The sequence below is a fragment of the Protopterus annectens genome, chromosome 11.part0 (genome assembly GCF_019279795.1).
Source record: "Protopterus annectens isolate FY-2018-M chromosome 11.part0, PAN1.0, whole genome shotgun sequence".
NCBI classification, from domain to species: domain Eukaryota; kingdom Metazoa; phylum Chordata; order Ceratodontiformes; family Protopteridae; genus Protopterus; species Protopterus annectens.
In genome coordinates this window covers 1,349,638,698-1,349,648,480 of record NC_056745.1, presented here as the reverse complement: position 1 = coordinate 1,349,648,480, position 9,783 = coordinate 1,349,638,698, and the positions used below count along the sequence as shown (strand labels likewise).

Here is a 9,783-nt window from a genome sequence, read left to right as displayed (position 1 = left end):
AGCTGGTCAGATTTTCTGAAAGGTTTAGTCTGTCAAGGTAGAACCTAAGCTGTCTGTGCACGTCCAAGGAGTGCAGGATCCTTTCCTCTTTATTCTGAGGATTAGGGGAAAAAAAGGTGGGTAAATGGATGGATTGGTTTAAAGCCACACTGGATACCAACTTGGGCATAAATGATGGGTTAGTCCTGAGGGAAACCCTGTCCGCATGGAAGATAATGAAGGGTTCCACAGCCATAAGGGCCTGCAACTCACTCTTCTTGCTGAAGTGATGGCTAGAAGAGAGGAAATTTAACTCTATTGTAGCACCAGGCTCAAAAGGGGGCAGCGTGAGCTTCTCTAGTACAAAGTTAAGGTCCCAGGCATGAGTGGGAGCTCTCCTTGGGGGTCTCAGGAACTGTTTGACCAGAGGGTGAGAAAAGAGGGGTGGGCTCAATATTATAATGAGCTGAGATGGCAGAGGCATGAATCTTAATTGGAGAAGGATAGGCCTTTGTGGAGCAGCTCTGCTAGGTAATCTAGGATTTGAGGTAATGCAGGCACAGTTGTGTCCTTAACCCTGAGACTGGCACCATGAGCAGTATCTTTTCCAGGTTTTCTGAAGAGGATTTCCTAGTATTAGGCCTCCTGGCCTCAAGGATGACATCTAGCACCTGTTTGCTGAGGGTTGGTGGAGATGTATTCAGGTAATCAGCCAGGTTGCTAGGTTCAGGGTTTGCAGCTGAGGATGTAAAATCAGGCCTTCCTGCTGAGACAGCAGAGAGGGGGTCTGATGAAAGTGCCAAGGTGGCACTGCTGTCAGACTGCGTAAAAGTGGGTACCAGTGCTGGTGTGGCCAGTCTGGTGCAATCAGGATTGTCCTTGGCCTGTCCTGTTTGATCTTGAGTAGCACTTTCGGGAGAAGGGGCAGAGGGGGGAAGGCATAGATTGAGAGGTTTTCCCATGTAAAGAAAATGGCATCCTCACTTTCCATTCTTGGGTGTGGGGAATTCTGGCGCAAAATTTGCTCAATTGATGGTTTTGGGGGGAAGCACAGAGGTCCACCTCTGGTGTTCCCCACCTGTGGATTAGAAGTTTGAATGTTTGGCACCAGTTTCCACTAGTGTGGATCCATTAGATTTCTGCTTAAATCGTTTGCCACTGAATTTTCTTTGCCTGGCAAGAACTGAGCTTGCAGGTGCACTTGATTGCTCAAGGCTGTGTTCCACAGAGCCATGGCTAACCGGCACAGTGGGTAGGAATGAGTTCCCCCCTGCTTGTTGATGTACCACGTAACTGTGGTGTTGTCTGTCTTTATCAAGAGTTGCCATGGAAGGATAAGGTATTTGAAGGCTGTCAGTGCATTCTGTACAGCTAACATTTCTTTTTGATTGACATGCAGGTGCATTTGTCTTGGGCTCCATTATTTGCCTTGAATGCAGTTACCTGCTATGTGAGCCCCCCATGCATAGTCTGATGTGTCTGCTGTCAGGGTTTGGGCGGGGGGGTCCCTTGTTGTGGTAGTAGGCTTCTGCCCACCAAAGGAACTCTGTCCTTATGCAAGGAATGATGGGAATCACTGTTTCCAGGTCCTGAGAATGTTGACACCAGAGACTTTTTAAGTACCATTGAAGTTTCCTCATATGCAGTCTTGCATATGGAATTAATAGAATGCAAGACGCCACAAACCCTAGGGCTTGCCTCATTTTTCTTGCAGACAGCTGGGTTTGGGTGGCCATTAGATTGAAGCAGTTTGTCAAATAAACCTGTTTTTCTGGAGTGAGGGAATGCCATCTGGGAAGTTGTGTTCCCAGGAATACAATTTTTTTTGGCTGGGTACCAGATGTGATTTCTTTAGAAGTCTCTTTACAAATGCCAGGTGCAACAGCAGTAATTCCTGACTGTCTGTATCAGGCAATCGTCCAAGTATGGGTAAATTTGAATTTTTCTCTGCCTGCAGTATGCAATGGCTGGAGCCAGTCATTTTGTGAATACCCTGGGTGCAGTAGATAAGCCAAAGGAAGTGCTGAGATCAGATAGTGCATAGCGCCTTCCCTGAAATGCAGATATTTCCTGCAAGATTCCCTTATGGGGATGTATAGATAAGCTTAAGTCTAGGGTGACCAGCCAAGAGTCCTTGGCTAGCATAGGAAGCAGCTGGTGGCAAATAAGCATTTTAAATTTTGGAACCACCAGGAAGGTGTTGAGAATTGACAGGTCCAGGATAGGGCGCCAAGAGTTTTCTTTTCTGGGCACCAGAAACAGTCTGGAGTAGAAACCCTGTCCCCTTTGCTCTGCTGGAACAGGTTGAATAGCCTTGATACCGAGAAGAGAAAGTACTTGCTTTTTGGCCTCTGCCCACTGGTTTGGGGTGGGGTCTGGCAATCCGCTTGGGGTTGGCAATGAGTGGAAGTAGAATCTGTATCCCTGGAATACAATGTTTACGACCTGTCCTGGGTAAGGTACTGCCAGTTTTTTGCATGCAGGTCGAGTTTTCCTCCTAGGGGTGCAAGTGCTTGGGCAAGGCTGGGAAGGATGAAGGACAAGTCATTGTGAACTTTTTCCATAGGATGGTGGCTTAACATTCCCTGTTTTTGAGGTGGGAGCACTCCATTGTTTAAATCTGTGCATACCCTGAAACTGTAGTCTTGGTGGTCTGCTGCCCCTGGGATTGGACTGAGAAGGTCTGGGAGTGACTGGAATGGATTCCACAAAGACATCACAACTTCCAGAACAGGAAGGATAGCTAGAGGCCTGTGCTGAGGCAATTTAAAAAATTCCCCAGTCTCTCTTTTTGGACTGTGTGTAGTCCTGGCACTCCCAGCGGAGATGCTCTCTGAGGGTATGCAGGGTTTTACAGAAAGAAAAAAATCTTCATAGGTAGATAAAGGCATGTCCTGCCAATTTGAGGGGTCAGAGTCATTGGACTCATGACCTGAAGAATCAGAAGGAAAATCAATTATTTGTCTTTTAGAGGGGGGAAGGCTGGCTTCCCCTAATTAAAGTAATAAGGTCTTCAGCCATTCTAAGCATTTGTTTCTGTGACATGGGCGCTTGTGAAAAAAGAATCCCGAACGGGGCACTTAGCTTTAGAAGACTTCAGGTCTGAACTCGAATAACGAAAATTTCAGGTAGCTGCCGACCAGCACTTGCAAACTGCTTCTGCCTCAGCTTGGCAAGAAAAGCTGATGTAATGACATCGGCTGCATGTTTTATACCCCTGACGACCTGACGGCATGGAAGAGGCGACAGCATCCGACGCAGAAATCCCAAGACTGTATTCGGGCCGACTGAGGGCTACTTGCAGGCAGATAACCCAAGTCTATTGACTGCAACAGTGAAACATGAAGAACATCAAAAGATTCACAAACTGTAGGCTGATACATGCTTTTAAGGGTTTTGAGTGTTTTTAACTGTGCATAGCCTTGTTCTACAATATGCACAGTGTAGTAAACGGCGCACACAGTCAGAACAATACCAAGTAAAATTCACTTGTCCAAATAGTGACCAAAAAAAAAAAAAAAAAAATCAAATTTATGACCTTAAATAAAACAGAAAATTATGGCTCATTGGTCTAGGGGTATGATTCTCGCTTGGGGTGCGAGAAGTCCTGGGTTCAAATCCCAGACGAGCCCTTTCTTTATGGTTGGGGGATGGTGTAATGGTTGAAGTGTTTAACTTACTTACCCAAGGTGCAGAGTTACATTCTTACCTTTGGATGGGAAATTAAATTGGCTAGGCTTAAAAATGTCCTGCAAGGGCAGCTAGCTTAGTACTTACCTATGAACCTAAAACAGCATAAATAAGCATTTACTTTGACTCCCTTGGCAGAAATAAAAAATCCCCACAGAAAATGCAAATAAAGTAATCTGCAGTAAAACTGAGTTTTAACAAACTATAGCTCTGTTAAATCAGAAGTAAATAATACATTTGAAGAAAAAAAGTACAGTTTTGTACCTACCATAAATGTAGATGTTCGAAGATCCACATTGCTGCAGTCCTAACACTTGGGTAGTCCGCTGTCCCTCGGTCGGCCCGAATATCAGAGTATAAGGCTGACGTCGGTCAAGGCGCATTTGACTGACATCAGAACGTCAGGGTACAAATGCGCATGACCGACGTCATATCCTCAGTCTTTTCTTGCCCCAGATGTCAGAAGACCCTAAAAAGAAAGGTCAAAACCCATAGACAACAACTAAACAACCAACCAGCCTAACACCAAAATATATACAATATATACAATATATACAATATACACAATATACCTCAGATGGATAACCCAACCCACACAACCACCTCAAACTACAGAGGCGAAGGAGGGAGGGTAAATTGGACTGCAGCAATGTGGATCTTCGAACATCTACATTTATGGTAGGTACAAAACTGTACTATGTTCTTCATCTCACATTGCTGCAGTCCTAACACTTGGGTAGAATCCCAAAGCAGAGGTAAGGGAGGATGGCTAAACTATAATGAAGCAGGAGCTGCCAAAATGCCCTGCAACACAGCAGTGGCAAAACCAGCCCTGGATTTAGAGTACAATGGAAGGTGGTAATGCCTAGAGAAGGTATGCACTGAACTCCAAGTGGCTGCCTCCAAAATATCCTTAGTTGCCACCCCCTCAAAAAGCTGTTGAAGTGGCAGTAGCCCTAGTGGAATGAGGCCTAATCCCAGCTGGAATCTCTTTGCCATGATGGGAATAACAGAAAGCAATGCAAAATCCAATCCACTTAGAAATAGTTTGTTTTGACACGGGCTTGCCCTGAGAGCACAAAGCAAAAGAAACTAATAACTGCTGAGATTGTCTGAACCCTTTAGTTCTGTCCAAATAATATCAGAACTGCCTGTGTACATCTAAAGTGTGCAAAATCTTTTCCCCTTTATTTTGGGGATTTGCATAAAAAGTAGGCAAATGAATAGTTTGGTTTAAAGCCACACTAGAAACCACTTTAGGCATAAAGGAAGGATTAGTACGTAAAGATACCCTATCCTTATGGAAAATTAAGAAAGGCTCAACTGCCATAAGGGCCTGCAATTCAGAAACCCTTCTTGCAGAGGTAATGGCCAACAAAAAGCAGTCTTCCATGACAAATATTTCAACTCAGCAGTAGCTGCAGGCTCAAAAGGTTGTAGAGTGAGTTTCTCCAACACAAAATTGAGATCCCAAGCAGGAGTAGGAGCCCCTTCGTGGGGTCTTATATTCTTTGCCCCTCTAAGAAATTGCTTGAACAAAGGATGAGAAAACAATGGTGGGTCACAGTCGTAGTGAGCTGAAATTGCTGCAGCATGAATCTTAATAGAAGAGAAGGACAAACCTTTGTCTAACAACTCAGTAAGATATTGAAGAGCCACACTTAAATCAGGCTCAGAAACATCCAAATCCTTAGCTGCACTCCAAAACAAAATCTCTTCCATTTATCTGCGTACACTTTCCTTGTACTAGGCCTTCTAGCTTCCAAAATCACATTCAAAACTTGTTGTGGAAGTTGAGACCCTCTATGGTTTAAAACAGAATATGCCAGGCTGTTAGGTGAAGAGAGTGAAGTTTGACATTGAGCAAATGACTGTCCTCCTGGGACAACAGATGTGGAATCAAAGGCAAAGGCCATGGAGGCTTCCGTACTAGACTTCTCAGTAATGGGTACCAGTGCTGTCGAGGCCAATCTGGAGCTATCAAAATCATCCTTGGCTTGTCCTGTCTGACCTTCAGGAAGTACCTTTGGGAGGAGAGGCAGAGGTGGAAAGGCATACACATGAAGATTTTTCCAACTGAAAGAAACAGCATCCACTTTCCAAGCTGTGGGATGAAACCTCTTTGTGCAAAACTTTGGCAGCTGGTGGTTTAGTGGAGAAGCGAACAGATCTATGTCTGGAGTTCCCCAGGACACTGTCAATTTCTGAAATACATGAAGATCCAGTTTCCACTGTGGGGATCCATGATTTGTCTGCTTAACACATCTGCTAAGGAGTTCTGTGCTCGGCAGAAACATTGCCTGAAGACTTAGTTGTAAACTGAGAGCAGTCTCCCACAAAATCATTGCTTGCCTGCATAGAGGATAAGAATGTGTTCCCCCTTGCTTGTTGATGTACCACATGACAGTTGTGTTGTCTGTTTGAATCAACACCTGCCCTGGAAGAAGTAAATCCTTGAAAGCTATTAATGCAAACTGGACTGCTAACATCTCCTTCAAGTTGATATGTAGATGCTGTAGTCTGACAGGCCACTTGTCTTGTATCCACTTTCCGTTTAGATGAGCTCCCCAAGCTTTGTCCGAGGCATCTGTCGTTAAAATTTGACTCGCCTCTGGCGGGTCACAGAGAGTCCCTTGTTTAGGTGACATTCCTGAGCCCACCACAAAAATACCTTTTGAATGCAAGGTATTATTGGAATGACAGTGTCCAGATCCTGGCAGTGCTGTGTCCATACATTTTGAGATACCATTGCAACTTCCTCATATGCAGTTTGGCATTGGGAAGCACCAGAATACAAGATGCCATGAACCCTAAGGCTTGAAGGACTGTCCTTGCAGTCAGCCCGGACTGAAGAGATAGATGATGGAAGTAAAGGGAAAGATTCTTTTGTTTGTCCGGGGTTAGAAAGGCCATCTGGGATGCTGTATTCAGTCTTACACCCAGAAAGCACATGTCTTGAGAGGGTACTAGACTGGACTTTATTTCGTTCACAGAATACCCCAGGCATCTTAGCACTGCTATCACATATTGCAAATGACGAAGAAGCTCGTCCCTTCCTTGAGCCAGAATCAGGCAATCGCCCAAATAAGGATAGATTTGTATTCCTTTCAGCCTGAAGAAAGCTATCACTGGAGCCAGAACTTCGTGAAATACTCTGGGCAGTAGATAAGCCAAAGGACAATGCAGAGAACTGATAGTGAGAAGTCCCAGTCCGAAAACGCAGATACTTCCTGCAACTTAGCCTGATAGGAACATGAAGGTAAGCCTCCTTGAGATCCAAAGTTACCATCCAGTGATCCTTGCCCAGCAGAGGTAAAAGCTGTTGTAACGGCCAACATTTTGAACTTGGGAATGTCCAGATAAGTGTTGAGGATAGATAAATTCAAAATTGGTCTCCACGTGTTCCCCTTTTTTGGTACAAGGAACAGGTGAGAATAAAATCCTAGGCCCCTTTCTGGCATAGGAACCGGCTGTATGGCCCCTATTTGGAGTAACAGAGAAATTTGCTTGTGAGCCTCTATTCTTTGTTGAGGAGGAATGTCTGGCATGCCTTTGAAAGGAGGCAAGGTATGGAAATAAAACCTGTAACCGTGATGTATGATATCCAATACCCATCTGTCTTGGGTAATCAAACTCCAATTTTCTTTGAAAAGTGCCAACCTTCCTCCCAAAGGTGCTGCCAGGCGAGAAGGTTCTGGCAGCTGAAAAGGTAGGTCATTGGGTCTGTTTACGAAAGGACTGACCCCTGCCCTCACCCGAAGACTGTGCAGGAGAACTCCCTGTTCTAGGCCTGAAAGAGCCCTGACCTCTGCCCCTGCCACGTCTAGATCCATTTTAAGCATGTGCTTCTTGGGCACAGAACCTGAAGAACTAGGAGTGACACCCACAGAAGCTAAACTAGACCTGCCTCTAGGAGAAGCCTTGGAAGCAGAAAGAGAGGGCCTAGACCCCTTAGGAAGGGAGGGGAGTACAGTTATCTGAGAAGCCCCTACAGCCTGACCTGCCTCCTGGGAGGCCACATCCTGTAAAATCAAAGTTTCTCCCTGGGACTCCAGAGAGGACTCAGTCGGGACCACCGGTTCCACTGACGCCTCTAAAGAACCGGCGTCCGTTGAGCTCCTCTAACCTAGGTTTAACTGCCTTGTCCTTGCGCTTCTTTGAGGAAGCCGGGCCGGAGCATCCGACGGCATATTGTAATTGCACCGCTTCCCAAAGACCAACCTGGCACAATCCAACCTTCGCTTTATAGTGCTTATTGAACCTAGCACAAAAGCGACACCCAACAACGTCGTGCTCAGGTCCCAAAGAAGGTATACACAAATTATGGTAATCCCTATGCGGTATCTGTTTCCTACAAGAAATACAGTTATTCACTTTTCTGACATCCGGTAAACCACTGAGGCAAATTAAACAAAATGTCCTGCAAGGGCAGCTTAACCAACTCTACTTCTATGAAACTAAAACAGCATAAATAAGCATTTACTTTGACTCGGACCTTGGCAGAAATAAAAATCCCCACAGAAAATGCAAATAAAGTACCCTGACGCTCTGATGTCAGTAAAACTGAGTTTTAACAAAACTATAGCTCTGTTAAAGTGTCACTACCCAAGTAAATAATAAATTTGAAGAACATCTAAAAAAATGTACTTTCCTGTCAGAACTTCAAAATGAAGCAGAACAACAGGCCTCGTGGCATCGTGCTCTACATGTAAGAGGCAGTCCCTAGTGTTCAACTGACACCACGGAAATTCAGTTTTCAGTAAAAATCATAACACTTTAGAAAAGCCCCATAACTGCATAGAAGCAGCATAAACACAGTAAGTTAGAATTCCCAGAGGAATTAATAGCAGTAGAAAATAGCAACAATGTGAAAATAAAAAGTTCACTCACAAATATCTATATATTATTCAAGTAAAATGGAAAGAAATCAAAAGTATATAATAAGGAGGTGGCAAGTTCTCAAAAGATAACTTAAAACTGTAATCCACCAATGCAAAGCAGAGACAACATTCAACTGTGCGAGTCCTACAGCTGTCACTAAAAGACTGAACAAATTACTTACTGTAACATGGCTTAGGCTTTCCACGATGGAGGGGCTTAGCCAATCCCCTATCACAATAAAGTCAGACAAGGGGGTTCTAAGCATTGGAAATCTGCCAGTGTGGGTTTGTGAAGGCACAGAACCCATACACTACTGAGGAAGCATGAATGACTAACATCCTTCTGTCTTAGGGTTTTCTTACCAATCCTAGCAAAAGTGCAGCAGGGCACAATGTAAAGCGGCTATATACAAAACAAATCAAATGGAAGTCCCTCAATGGAATGGAATGGCCATGTGTATTTTTTTCTTTAATAAGGGGTGTCATACCACAAGTAAGGCCCGTGAATATCTACAAATCAAGCCAAAATAATAACCACAGCCTAACTTGCAAACTTAGCAATAGTGGAAAAAGGAGGAAAAACTTCCCAGCAGAGAAGTTGCTAGGTGAAGCTACAGGTCATGCACAACTGCAAGACTCCTAGAGGCAACAGATACACTAATGCAGCAAGGAAAAAAAAGTTATGTACTCACCATAACGTTCCGAGTAGTTCTACTTCATTTGTCTTCAACCTGTGGGATACCAGCTCCGTATCGGATCTGAGCCGGCAGTTTCACTAGCATCTGCTCCGAGCGCCAAGCACCTCCCCTTACCCATAATACACCTCCACTACCTACCAACCCCCAGACTGAGTTTAGTGACCTTCATCCTTATAACCACACCTGAAAAAACACTATGACCTACAACTGCAGCCAACAGGCTGTACATATAATAAAGTCAGGGGGAAGGAGGGAGGGACGGTTGAAGACAAATGAAGTGCAACTACTCAGATGGAACGTTATGGTGAGTACACAACTTCTTTATCTGAAGTAGTTTACTTCATTTGGTCTTCAACCTGTGGAACAGAGGCCCCAGCTACTAAACTCCTGGGTGGCCCTCACGGAATGATATTCCGGAGCATCACGGAACCAAAGGATGCTCTCCTTCTAGAAGTCAACTACAATTTGTAGTCAAATAAAGGTATGAGATGAGGACCAAGTAGCTGCAGAAGAAATATCTTCCAATGAGACTCTAG

At 44.5% G+C, this 9,783-nt stretch overlaps 1 protein-coding gene and 1 non-coding gene across 2 annotated transcripts in view; one reads left to right on the top strand and one right to left on the bottom strand.

Annotated features, from left to right (window-relative positions):
* Positions 1 to 9,783, bottom strand: part of LOC122815846 (inosine-5'-monophosphate dehydrogenase 1b) — a gene marked incomplete in the record, with an annotated part of 1,150,443 nt that overhangs the window by 86,777 nt on the left and 1,053,883 nt on the right.
* On the top strand, positions 3,540 to 3,611 carry TRNAP-GGG. Its single transcript has one exon. It is a non-coding gene; the product is annotated as a tRNA-Pro (tRNA).